This window comes from Corythoichthys intestinalis, chromosome 6 (assembly GCF_030265065.1).
Source record: "Corythoichthys intestinalis isolate RoL2023-P3 chromosome 6, ASM3026506v1, whole genome shotgun sequence".
Classification (NCBI taxonomy): Eukaryota; Metazoa; Chordata; class Actinopteri; order Syngnathiformes; family Syngnathidae; genus Corythoichthys; species Corythoichthys intestinalis.
The window spans coordinates 52,921,221-52,935,852 of NC_080400.1; the positions used below are offsets into that span (position 1 = coordinate 52,921,221).

At 38.8% G+C, this 14,632-nt stretch overlaps 1 protein-coding gene across 1 annotated transcript in view; it reads left to right on the forward strand.

Annotated features, from left to right (window-relative positions):
* Positions 1 to 1,472: 1,472 nt before the first annotated feature.
* Positions 1,473 to 14,632, forward strand: part of grm5b (glutamate receptor, metabotropic 5b) — a 156,307-nt gene continuing 143,147 nt past the window's right edge. The window contains exon 1 of the mRNA XM_057838071.1: positions 1,473 to 1,593. The gene's annotated coding sequence lies outside the window, so the exon portion shown is untranslated. The remainder of the gene's footprint in view (positions 1,594 to 14,632) is intronic.

The following is a 14,632-nucleotide window of genomic DNA, read 5'->3' on the forward strand; positions in this document are numbered from 1 at the left end:
GTTATTATGCTCCTCACCTCTGGAACAAGTTACCCGAACGTCTGAAGTATGCTCAAACTGTTAGCTCCTTTAAATCAGGGCTAAAAACGCTTTTGTTTAGCACTGCATATCCATAACTGTCCATATATTTCAATCTACCTGCCTTCTATTCCTCTTGTGCTTATCTCTATTGCTGATTTCAATGATTATTATTAGTAGTAGTTTTTGCTTTATTTTTATTTTTGTTTTATTTTTATTTATTTATTTTTAATCTGTGATTAAATGCAATCTTTTGTCTTGGTTTTTACGTTGTGTTGATTTAAATGTGATTTTTATGGTCTTCATGTGATGTAAAGCACTTTGAATTGCCTTGTGTTGAATTGTGCTATATAAATAAATTTGCCTTGCCTTGCCTTTCAATCATTTAGTTTATAGACTCCCCCACCCCCGTCCCCCTCTTTCCCTGGTCAACAGGCCCCCCACATGGTGTCAACCGGAAATACATCCAGCTGACGATAGCACCAACATATTAGTAATTGGTCTGTTCAATGTATTTCTTGCTGTAGTTTGTGTTTTTCTTTCTTCTCTTGTGTTTCTTTTCTTCTGTTCCCACATAACCCCTTCCTGTTCGCTGTTTTGTCATAATAAACGAGGTATGTTGCATGATCACAATGGGAGTATGTCAGACTCTCAATGTGAAACATTAAAACTGTTCAGACTATCCGGGCACTTAAGACTTCCATTCTCCGTGTCGAACAGCTGAACAGGACAGGTTTAAAAAAAAAAAAAAAAAAAAAAAGACGGAGTTCACAACCAATGAACTATTAAAGACGATAACTACTCACTTGTTAGCTGTGTCATCCAGGATTAGCGGTCTGGAATACCTTTCAGAACCTTGTGACAATCTGGCCTTGGTGGGCTGCTCAATTTACATGTCAATCCCGGGTCAGCGTTTCCATCCAACCCATGAATCCCACCTCTTATGCCAATAAACAATTGCGGTAGGAGTTGCATTTATGTGATTGGACTCATATGGTTTTCTTCCTAGCCTATTTGTTGGTGTCAAAACAAGATAAAAGACTAAAAGGGGAGGGAACGAGATCTAGAGGTCAGAATTAGTAAGGCTATCACTTCATCACAGTGCCCGGCCCGCTGGTGTGTGTGTGTTTGTGTGTGTCCATGTGGATGTCTATGCTCTTTTAATGGTCCACTAATCTCAAATGCATTTGGCTGGCAAATTAATCCAAGCCTTGTCATAGCCATGCTCTAAAATCCTCTCTATCCCATATTACCCTTTCCCTGTCTCTCCCTCATGGTTGCCTTTCACTCTTTATCAGTATCCATCTCCAGATGGTATAGTGGAGGTAGGTATGTGTGTGAGAAAGACAGTAGGAGAGTGAGAGAGGTTCAGTGGCCTGTGACGTGTGTGGAGCCTCCTCATTGGAGCATTGAGAAAGAGAGAGAGCGAGAGATCAAGAGAGAGAGAGAGAGAAGGGGGGTTCATTTGTTGCCATAGTGAAAAAGTAGATTAACCATAGCGAGAGGCGATGCCATGGTGGACGCACGAGGGATGTTCTTCTTCTCCAAGTCCGCACACCTGTCCTGCAAGTGGAGGTATGCTTTGCATTTATTAACATAGGTTCATTAGAATGTATCTGAATGTGTGTTGGACAAAAATCTCTCATCTTCATTGCTGACGTTTACATTTTTCTATTTTGGTTTGCATGTGTTTATACACTGCATAGACTGTACTCTTGCATGCTGAAAACTAAGCAAAACAAATACAAATCGAAGTTGGAACTGTATGGGTGATTTGCATTGTATTAAATGTATAGGTCAATAGCTATTCCTTTGACACTTGAAGCATGATCTATCGTCATGATCAGGACAGAGGCATGCCATGGCTGCCTTTATTCATCACAGAAAATGCGCACGCAAAAAATATTTGCACACGTTGCCTCAGTTCCACTTTTTCTGAACGAATCGGTTCCGAATCTGGTCAAAATAACAAACTTGGAATACAGAATAAAGAATCTTTTAAATCTTGTGTCCCTTCAGGCATACAATAATATGAAGATCATTTTAGTTTATTTTTTGTGTAATCTTAAATAAAACAGTTGGTGTAATGTAAATCATTTTATGTTAGTGGTCGCAATAATTTTTTGTCTATCAATTGAATAAGGTATGATAAATACTGAGCAGAGGTTCTCAAACTTCAGTGACGCGGGAGGGGCGTGGGATGTAGTTTGGGGTCTGCAAAATAAATTACAATGAAATATTTTGTATCATTTGGCTTTAGGTGTATTCAAAGTTTTGGTAAGATTATGACATGACATTCTGGAAATTTGACATCCTTCCATTATTATCAGTGATGTACTAAAGCAAAATTCTTGGCCGAAATCGAAAACCAAATATTGGAAACACCTAGCCCAAGAATCAAAAGGCCGAAAAAAATACACTTATATACGATTAATTTTTCTTTTTTAAAATTTTTATTATTTTTTTTTTTACGATCAGGCGGAAATAAAATATGGCCCCTTGTACTTGTCAGAACATGTATGCAAATATCTTTCAAAATGTTCTACGACCCCCAAGGCTTAAGAAATTTTGTTTGAAAGGTGCCTTTCAGGGTGTGTTCCCGGCGGGAGTGAGCATTTTGAGGCAAACTCTGAACGCTTCCTATAGTAAAGGGGCCAGTGTCGTCATAGCATTCTGTTCGGTGGGCGTCACGGCTGATGAAACCTTGATTATTGCGCTTTCATGGAAGTTTGTGACACTGGAAAGATGGCTCTCACGCCTCCAGTTGCTAAGCTAAATGAGATCTAGATGTACGTTTGTTTGGAACTTTAGTTCACAACAACAACGAAAAACTTCCGTTCTTGACCAAACTAGTAAAGCTTTATACAAGGCTATTACCAGTGTTGTCAGCGATTACGTGAAAAAGTAATTTAATTACTGATTATTCCTCGAAAAAGTAATCTAATTCCTAATTACTTTATTATCAAAGTAACGAAGTTACTTTAAAAGTAATTCATCAGTTACTTATTACCAGTTTTTCTCCCTTTGCTGCCTCAAAATAAGAGTGACAACAGAAGAATGTCATCGCATGTAATTGAATTTCTCTAAAAAGGCTTAATCTTCGAGTTAGTCGATGGAGTTGATTTCAACCACCATTGACTCGCACTAGCTTAGCCACTCCGGAGCCCTGAAACGAACAAATAACTGACAAATTGCACGGAATTTGTTCAAATCAACTCCAACGACTAATTAAACCCCCGCTAACTCGAAGATTAAGCCCAATGTCAAACTTTCTGAACTTCCCCATTAAAATAAATACTTAGCCGTTAAAATGTTGTCTATAAAAGTTGTAAAGCAATAAAACAAATAACAAAAATGAACAAAGTCAACAAGAATCCTTCAAAGTATTTCATAATGGGTCCAAATTATTTTTCGAACAGATCATGTGACTAGCACATGAGAGACTGTCGTTTGCTTTGCTTAGCTTGCTACCGCTGAGGAAGCAAGATGGATATTTAGAATTTCTTTAAACATAAGCTTTCAAAAGCTTCAACAACTGAACCAAGATTGAGCACGAACAGTGTTAAGATGTACTGTATATAGCGTATATACAGTAGTATACAGTACAGTAGTTTGGACACACCTCATTCAATGCAATGCAAATGATGGTCCCATCAAGGCAACAAATTCCACTTATTAACCCTGATCAGGCATACCTGTGAAGTGAAAACCTATTCAGATGTCTGTATCTTGAAGGTCATTGAGTGACTGACAAAAGTGTGCAAAAAAGTAATACGAGCAAAGGGTAGATACTTTGAAGTAAGTAGAGTATAAAACATGTTTTCAGTTATTTCACTTTTTTTTTGCCAAGTACATAATTCTACATGTTCATTCGTAGTATTGATATCTTCAGTGAAAATTTACAATGTAAATAGTAGAGGGAAAGCACAAAAGATTAGGTGTTTTGCTGCAACATGTTTTGCTGTAACTGTAACTATAAAATGTGTGTAAAGGCTGGTTAAAACTGTAGTTAGTGCTCTCTTTACCTGTAGGCTTTACTTCGAGTTGTATAGCGCCGTCAGAGGCGTCGCGTCCCATTAGGCAAACCAGGCAATTGCCTTGGGCCCCCAGCCAGCAGGGCCCCCCAGAGGGCCAATAGATCTAGCACACGTAGCTTTACAGTACTGTTGCAGCAACAAGTGAAGGGAACATTTCAATACCATGGAATCATTTGGCAGATTAGCTAATGATTCTGATATCAATCCCAATTAGCACTAACCATGTCATGTAGAATATACATGTTTAAGAAAGTCCAATAAGCCATTAATACCACATTATTGTTTAAAGACTCACCAAGTACTCTCTGGAAAGTCCTTGCCGAGTTGTTTTATGTTAATTTTCACAGGCCACCTCATTATTCATGTGACTACTTAAAGAAATGGTGATTTTTCCCAAAAAGTTTATTAATGGGTCTAGAGTATTCCTCGTCGAATACTCTATAAGAAAAATATAACATATATGCATCTAAAATAATCCTAAACAATTTTATTAGCAAATTTAATACTAATTTTGGTCGGTAGTCCACCAATCAGTGGTTTTTACGGAAGAATTTGAATTTGGGGGGTCGTAGGGCCAATCTGACTACTGATTTCACACAAAGGTATATACTGTACCCCCGCATCCGATGGTGGTATTTTTGTGTTGCTACTCTTTCTTCTATTGCTCCAAGTCCAACTGTCCCCCTTACTTGCACACGCTCGAAGGGCCCCATGTTGCTTGTTGCATGGGGCCCCCGGGGATCCTTGCTATGCCTCTGAGCGCCGTGCTGTAATTCCAAGTGGATCCTTGAATTGGATGTGGAGTTTTTAGCAGTCGACAGTGTTTTTGAGCCAGCGCAAAGTTCACAATGCACGGAGATATTTTTGTCAACTCTACTGGACAAAAATGTGACGTAATGGCTGTATTTCCAGTGAGCAGTATTCTTCATTCTACATACATTATGAGGCAATCACAAAATAGTAATGCACAGGCACTAAGGAAACTAACATTAATCAGATTACTGGTTTGGAAAAAGGAACGTGTTAGATTGCTCGTTACTGAAAGACAGTAATTAGATTACAGTAATACAGACATGTCCAAAGTCCGGCCCAGGGGCCAAATGCGGCCCGTGGTCAAATTTGATCCGGCCCCCAGCCTCTGTCATAAAATCAATAACATATGGCCCGCACACAGACTTAATAAATTGGTCAGCAGTACTGCCACCAGCATATGAAGTAGTTTACACACTAAATGCTGCTCCTCATTTACTCACTAAAAGGCAGCAGCACTCTAAGCAACATTACCCCGTGTGACCCTTTACTCCCAATTTTCTAAAACGGCGACAATCAACAAAAAAAGTTGACTGCGACGGCCGACGCTTCAAGGATAGGTGACAATTGGACTATTTCTTCACTAAAATACGCAACAACTGCGTCTGCCACATTTGCAAAGAGACAGTCGCTGTTTTTCAGGAGTTCAATGTGAGGCGATATTACCAAACAAGACACGCTGACCTGTGCGAAAAGATTACAGGCAGCGAGAAACTGAAGCAACTTGAAGCTAGTTTAATTTCACAGCAGCAGTATTTCGCAAGAGCCCGAGAGTTGAAAGAGAACGCCACGAGAGTAGTTGCGAGATTGTTGAAATTATTACCGTATTGGCCCGAATATAAGACGGCCCTGATTAAAGACGACCCCTCTTTTTCAAGACTCAAGTTTGAATAAAAACTTTTTGAACACCAAATTCATTTTTATACAGAAAATAATTACAATACATCTGAAACAAATGATTATAACAATATATTTGAGAGAAAAAGCATGCAAGCTTGCTAAAATTTGCTTAAATATATTGTTCTATGTAAAGGTTGTCAGCCAAGGTTGGCCCCCCACATTTTTACCACACCAAATCTGGCCCCCTTTGCAAAAGGTTTGGACACCCCTGCAGTACTGAGTTGTACTCCATAAAATAAGATTCGCTGTTTTCTTGTGCAACAAGTGGAATCGATTGAGAGCCAGGCGAGTGGGCCGAGTCCTAGCGGCGACGAAGCCAAGCGAAGTCGCTCCCGGGCGGATTAAACGGAGACTGGCAGATGCGGTGTGGAAGTTGCGGAAGAAATATGACAAAAAGAGGAAGTGGTCGTGCCATAAAATTTTTGTACTAAACCACAGCAAATGCACATGTATGCATTTAATACTGCTTTATTTATATAGTGCCCGCTTGATTGAACTCTAAACTATTCACACAAGGGCTCAAATGCACTATACTCGATGTGACGCGGGACGAGAAGCAACCCTTCTTCTTGCCATGTTTTGATTGCTTCATCACAAGAGGACTAGGGATGGGAATTGATAGGATTTTTACGATTCCGATTCCATTATCGATATTGCTTAACGATTCGATTATTTATCGATTCTCTTATCGATTCTAATTTGGGGAAAAAGAAGAACAAATGTTTTGATTGGCATCGAGTTTCTTTAATCAGAAGTCACAACCTTACAAACTCACAACGAGGTCAAAAGAGGCCCAAAGCCTCAATATTAACTGTGGCAATAAGTGGCAAATGCACAGGAATGTGTAACATTTTACTGAAACATTTTTCTAATAGAAATAAAAAATATTGGTATATATTGGCATATAGGTCTTTGTTCTGCCCTTGGCAATATGTGTTAAAGCAGGGGTCCCCAAACTTTTTCCTGTGAGGGCCACATAACTTTTAACTGATGAGTGGCCGGGGTCAGTTTGAACAGAACACAGAAAAAGTGTGACGATTGCAGGAGTGCCGAAATGTAAAAAAAATATTGTTTTTCAGAAAGCCGCAATCAAATAACCCTTTCTGGATACTTCACGCAACAAAAGTAAATAAAATAAAACTAATAATATAATATGATAATAATAAATAACAATAACACTATTAATCAGATAGATAATAACCAAATACCCCTCTCTGAATTCTTCACAGAAAAAGGCCAGAAAATAAATAACACTATTGAGAAAAAAAAAAAAATCCAAATGCTCTCTGGTATTGTTCAGGGGCCGGACCAAATGTGGGGGTGGGCCGTATCCAGCCCGCGGGCCGTAGTTTGGGGACCCCCTGTTAAAGTGTATTATTTACCAGTATATTGAAATGCATGCCTTTTAGTTTTTATGGCGCTTTCACGCTCAAGTGGGGGTGCCCTTGCGCTTCCTCACGCGAAGAACGCGCTCACGTGAAGAAGAGCGCGCTTACACGCGAAGAAGAAATGCCGCATCCAAGCGAGTGAGCGAGTTAGTGAGAGAGGGGAAACACTGCTACGAGCCTACGTTCTTTTTTAATGTTTGTAAAATATCTACAGAGGCAACGCCTGTATGTATCATCTTTTGTGTTGTTGTTGTGTGTTTCCACTCGCGATCGGACACTTAAATCCAGTTGTGTAGTGGTTTGAACGATGTGCTAATGCTAGCGAACGCATGCTAACCGTTTTGTTATCACTGTATTAGCAGCTAATCATCGTTGATGCAAACCTGTTTGTTATTGGGGACGAAATTGATTTGTTTCATTTCTATTTTTAGTTTCACTCTCCAAGTGATGGTTGAATAAAGTCAGCAAATTATACCAACGTCTTCTGTATCCTCATTTGGGAGTTTAGCTAGCTGTATAGCAGGACTAAGCCTTAGCGTCTTGGTGAGGACAGTGCAGTCGTATTCCCTCCCGATGCAGTTATCTCCCCCTTGCAAGACTGCAAGTTGTTTTGTTGTAATTTTTCCTCGTGAAGTGAAGACACACTTTCGAGCGTTTGAGCCTACGTGCTGTCATTGTTATCTCTACGGCTGCAATGCTCGTGCTAAACCATCGTAACCTTTCATTTTCATCCTCTTTCCTGGTGAAGTGTAGCCAAACTTTGGAGCGGGTGGTTCTTGGCGCCATGCTAGTTTGATGCGTCTGGACAACAAGACACGTCACGACGCAATATGCGTCTTTAGAAATCGTTAAAGGGATCGTTCAGGCTATTTCATTGTGATGTCGAGGCCTCGAAACCCTCGGAACCGGTTCGGAATTGGAATCGGATTTTGATTCCCATCCCTAAAGAGGACTACGGTTCTTCACAGTGTTTGGTGGTAAACCCTCGGTCTTTGAACTGAAAACCAAAAATGCACTTTTTAGCTGTTGTCGTTTTCGCCAGATTTTCGGTTGCATCTCTAAATATTATGATTATGAATATTATTACTTTTAGTAATATTATAAGTATTAATGGATACCATCCCAGGAATAAAGAACTCAAAAAATTTTAGTCTTTTTTTCCCTGAAAATTATAGTCCTACTTTTTAAAGAATAAAGACGTGTTTTCCAGAATAAAAGTTATAAACAGCAATCCATTTTCTTTAGAGCTTATCACAGCAATTAAATTGCTTATTTTATCCCTTTTTAACCCTTTGGTAACTAAAGATTATTATTATTATTATTATTATTATTATTTTAAAATTATTATTGTCGGATTTCGGGCCATGTTTAGGACTCGTGATTTCTTAGTTTAATAGAGGAATTTAATAGAGGAAAATGGGAAGATTATTAGAACTGGAATCAATTTTGTTCAAATTTGAGAAAGGACAATGGGAACATGAAAGTTATGCACCTAGAAGAGCCAACAATAATGACATCCAACTTCATCAGGCAGTTTAAAACCTGCAAAGACAGATAAACTATGTTAACTTCACAGTTATGCTCGGTGATTCTCACCCCGGGTGAGTGGGAGATCATTAGGGGTGCTGCGGGAAATTATCCAATTCCATTTAATTGGTAACTTGGGACTTGCTTGAACCTTGAAAGTTAAGACTCGAGACTTACTTTTTTATTACTGCAGATACTGCATGCCACTTATTCCCAGTTCTAAAAAGTCCTCTGTCATCATTGCTTAGAAGATGCTGTGTGTGAGCAGATAACTTAAAGTTGAGCTTTTCCATTGAGCCACCCACCCCCGTCAAATTATATCGGACGTCTATCGCTGCCAATGGCAGTGAAGCATGATCACTCAAATGCAAGCTATCCCATATATTTCTGGGAATGCCCACATTTTCTTCTAGCAATGGCGTACCGCACGCATGCTATTTCTAGACCGTGACGTCGTATCTTAAAGCAGAAGTAAAGCTGAAGTGGGACATTGTAGACCCGCCATCGCATAGAAACAATGTTAATTCTGCTACTTTTCTCCGGTAATCTTTCAAAAACGAACATGCCGATCACACATTGCTTTTTTTGGAACTTGTAGAAATGTTAGACATTACGACATATGAAGGATGTTTTCTTCATACGTTTCCTGAAACCAAAAACTCTGAAGAAAAAATGTGAAGAATTAATCAACTTGCGCGGACTTTTAACGACAGCTCGGTGAATCCAGTCACATTTCATATGCTGTAAACATTTTGTTGGTTGGCGTGGTCATTCAGAGGACAAAGAGGTAAGCGATTTTGATATTTTTAACTTATTTTTTAGCGTGACGTTGTGCCTTGCTGCTTCTGTCTGACAGTGAATGACCTGAAAAGAATTAAAATGGTATCTGACTGCCACTGTTAGCTTTTTTGTTGTAAAAAAAAAAAAAAAAAACAGCTTTAGTAAGGGGGAAGTGTAAATAAATATAGAATTAAGATTTTTCATGAATGAAAAAATAAAAGTGTTCGTTGGCTGTCACTGAGTAGCATTTGTGATCGGTACACAAAACTAAAAATATACAGTATATTACCCCCAAAAACGGTCAGAGACGTAGGACGACCAAAGGATAATAAGAAAGACAGGGCTGGTGGTAAAGGATAGCTTGTTGAAACAGGAGAATGTCATTGTCAGTCACGTCGATAAAAAGCTAAGGCTATGCTAAGGTCGGCTCGTTTTTTTCGTCTTTTTGAGCCCCAGACACTCAAGCCAACATTTTTATGTTTTTCCACATCTTTGCAAGTGAATTTGGCACCGGGGACATCATTTTCAGACAGAATTGATTGGTTTAGCTCTGTAAACATCTCCTTCATACACGATTTCCATTCATTTCCTATTGGGGACAAACGGTCGTATGTCCTCCCTTAGCAACAGTAGCTAACGTCATGAATATTAATGTACGGAAGTGACGTGTTGCTTGCTGTACGCCATTCTGGTTGTTACGTCGCAACCAGAATTGATGATCATGCCTAGCTTTTGGGTGCTGCGCTAGCTAGTGCATGTTGATAGAATGACAGAACAGTCACACGGCGACAACAGAATAGAAAGCATCAACATGTTGATGATCCCAAAACGCAGTGTCAGCAATAAAATTAACTTACAAGAATATTTCTAATAATAAGTTGACAATGTGCTTTTTTTGTTTCCCATAATTCTTGAGGGGAATATTAAATAAGGCTGCTTAGGCAATACTTTTCGCCAAGATCGTCATCCATTGAATTTGGTGCGCCTACCGGTGTCGTGCCAATATAGTTACCCCATTCAAAAATGGTATCCCCTAGGCAGAGCTATATGGACGTAGATTTGTGTCTTTAATATTCAATAAAAAAAGTTGCTTCAATAAAAAACAGTTGCTTCAATTAAAATATATATTTTCAACAACAACAAAAAAAATATATATATAAATAAATATAAATATATAAAAATATAATATATATATAAATATAAAAAAAAAGTGTGAATGCAAAAATAAACTCAAATGATGAAACTCAAAAAACTTAAAAAAATTCATGTGAAATTTATTTATTTATTTTTTTGGATTGAAGTCAAGATTTTTTTTTATTGAAGCAACTTTTTGATTGAAGTAATATCGATTTGTGTCTGGGTCACATTTTGGCTAGGACATTTTTCTCTATTATTCAATCAAAAAATAAGTTGCTTCAAAAAATAGAATTCGAAAAAGAAAAATCACTTCAAACAATCAAAGAAAAATTGAAAAAGTTGCATTTTCTTTGAAGCAGTCCTTTTTGTATTTGAGCCATATTATGATTACGAAATTTGTGTCTAAATCATTCAATCAAAAATAATATTTTCAAAGAAAAAAAAACATTTAAAAAAATATTTTTCTCATATATATATATATATATATATATATATATATATATATATATATATATATATATATATATATATATATATATATATATACACAAATGTTTTATTTGGTTCATTTCATTCATTTTTGTTGAAGTATTATTGCTTTAAAACTTGAATAATTTTACACTTTTCAGCCACCGGGGGGGCCTGGTCCCCTTAAAATCCGCTTATGGCGCAAACCTCCGAGTTTAGCTCAGTTTCTCTACCAAACCCAGCGCAACTGTTCAGACTCCACTTTGCCCTGTAGCAATATACTTCCTATTTAGCACAGCAGGTTGCAATCCGAAGTGGCACTTGTGTCACATAAGCGGATTTTAAGGGGGGGCTAGGGGAGCCAGGCCCCCCCCCGGTGGCCTAAAAGTGTCAAAGCATGTAATTGACTTTCATATATATATATAGATTTAGACACAAATGTCCACCCCATAATATGGCCCAAACACAAAATGGATTGCTTCAATCAAAGAAAACTTTTTCGGTGAAAAATTAAGTGTTCAAATGCAAATTTTTCAGTCTCAAATATTTTTTTGTATTCAAAAACTTTACCATCATTGATTTTTTTTCGTTTTTCTGATTGAAGTGATTTTTGTGATTGAAGTCATTGAAAATATATAATTTTTTTTATTTTTTGATTGAATAATGACAAAAATGTCCTAGCTAAAATGTGAAAATGTGGCCCAAACACAAATCAACATTACTTCAATCAATAAAGTTGCTTCAATCAAAAAAAAAAAAAAAAAAAAAAAAAAAAAAATCTAAGAAAAATACCTTTCGCATGCATGCAGTTTCAAATTTATTTTTGCATTAAAAAAAATATTTTTTGATTGAAACGACTTTTTTGGGTTGAAAATACATATTTTGATTGAAGCAACTTAATTTTTTTTTTTTTTTTTATTGAAGCAACTTTTTTGATTGAATAATAAAGACAAAAATCTACCTCCATATGGCTCCGCCGAGGGGATACAGTTTTTGACTGGGGTAACTACATTGGCACGACACCGGCAGGCGTACCATATTCAATGAATGACGATCTTGGCGAAAAGTATTGCCTTAGCAGCCTGATTTAGAATTCCCCTCAAGAATGATGGGAAACAAAAAACACTCATTGTCAACTTATTATTGTAAATATTCATGTAAGTTAATTTTATTGCTCACACTGCGTTTCGGGGTCATCAATATGCTGTGCCCCCCCCCCGCTGCCCCAAAAGTCGAACTCCGCCTGTGGTCTGAACTATAGGTATTCATAAAAAAGATAAAAATTTATATCACATTTAAGGATGAATGAATATGTCGACGTTTGATATTGCAGGTCTATATTGACGAGTGTGTAACAGTGTGTGCGCGTTTTTGTTTGTGGGAGCCTGGGGTGAAGGAGAGTTGTTTGGAGAGACGCTCAGGTGTGCGTGACTTGAAAACGGAGGAAGCGGTGGCATATGAGGCAAAGCCGGTCTGTGGCTTTGACATTGAATCAAGCGCCTTCGCTGCGACTCTTTTCCCCTTCATAGATTGCAAAAAAAGAAGAAAAAAAAAAATTGCGACCCAATTATCAAGCGGAGTGACACGAGAGGAAGGTAGGATTTGAGCAGAAATAGCAACGTAAACTGTGATTTATTTCATCTTCACGTGGAGTACTGCGCTTCAACGCATGCCCAGACCTGATTTACCGTAGTTAGTTAATACCTTTCTCAAATTAGAACGCATATAAATACGAGAGTGTAATTGCCTCGGCGAGCAAGAGAAGGCGCTTGCATGTGGTGTGGAGGTGAGCCCGTCGTGCATTTGGGACCTAGTCTAAATATCGGCAGTGTTTATATTGGTGTGCAGCTCACACTCTGTCATGTTGTCCGCCCAAGTCGCACCGAAGTGTGCGCGGGATTCCAAGGAGCTCCTCAGCTGTCTCCCATTGCGGCTGCTGGGCGCAGCGTTGCACCAGGCGCCTTCTTCATCATGATCGTCTCATGCGCAGAGAAGACGCCTCGTGATGAGTTGTTAATCGCAGTTAAATGTGTGAAAACGGAGGAGGGTGCAAATAGAGCTGTCAAACATTTCTGAGTGAAGTGATTTTGGGGATGCGATTTGCAGGTGGACTCACACACACCTTGATCTCGCTGCTGCAGTGTCAGCAGTTCAAGTCCATAGGTTTTAGGATTTGATGGAGACGATGCCTCTAATGTTGTCTTTTATCTAGTCTTTCTTACATTCCCACAGGGGCAGTTCCCTGTGTGTTTGTAGTACCCTGCTGTGTCTTTTATAGTGACACAATTCTTGGTTATTGACTTTGGCGCTGTGCAGTGTGCATATAATGGATGGTGCCCTTTACTGTTTGATCAGGCCATTCATTATCATATGTTGCACCCCCCCTCTTTCGATTCAAGTCAGATGTCAACAGTGTAGGAAGAAAGGGGATATTCATCACTATATATAATTTGAAAATGGATAAGCAGTGTTGACATTTAAGCAGGTTTCATTAATCCTATCCCATATTTTGATTTTTGGATTGTGTGTGATGAGATATCAATGACCGGAATCAATTCAGACAGCGAAGATTAATATGAACACGAAAATGAAATGATTCGCATAATTTGTCCAAATTCCGAACCTAACCTGCATTGATACAAATAGTGTCACTCAAGGGCGTAGGTTTGGTCTCAACATTGGTAGGGACGATTACCTGCATTTAAACGTTTTGCTGGGGTCGGGACATTAATATTACCAAACAGATTGGGTGAACGGGGGTCAGGGCTTGCCTGGCACGGCCAGACTGTTCTCCCTGTATTTTTCAAGCACTGTGAGAATAGTCTGGGACCCAGCCCATTAACAGCCTCTCGAGCAAGCACAAAATCAGCCGTCCAATCAGATTCGTTTATTTGTGTGACGTGTTCTTAATAAGCAACGTCACTCTTCCGCATCAGAAGTCGTCTCCACAACAACAACACAGATGGCGAACAGGAGAGCCGAGAATATGTTCCAATCCACGGTAAAATCAGTTTGGAATTACTAAAAAAATATCGACACAAGTCATTGACAACAGTTTGTCTCGCGCTAGCCATGTAGAATAAACTCCGCTCTACTCGTATGTTTACTTCCGCGCGCAAATCCCTCGTCGCTTTAATAACGTCACGTTCGCCCGTAGCTGATTGGTCCACTCCGCTGTCCACTTTGCTTTGGTTTGCTCCGCCCTGGAAATTTTATCTGCTGAATAGTGGCCAGACTCAATAGCTGGAACAGCGGTGAGTCTGGTGTACCAGGCTAGGTCAGGGCTACTATTCTCACAGATATGAACCTAATTACCGTATAGGCCCGAATATAAGACAGTGTTTTTTGCATTGAAATAAGACTGAAAAAGTGGAGGTCGTCTTATATTCGCGGTCTAGACATTATACCCATTCACGACGCTAGATGGCACCAGATATCATTGAAGCAATGTTCTGTCATGACAAATCTCAGCTACTCTCAAGTTTAACCAGTTTGCATTATGTTATTGCAAGGTTTTTCCTTATTCAGATTTGTTTCAAGACTACAGTTACAGCTAGGCTTCACTTT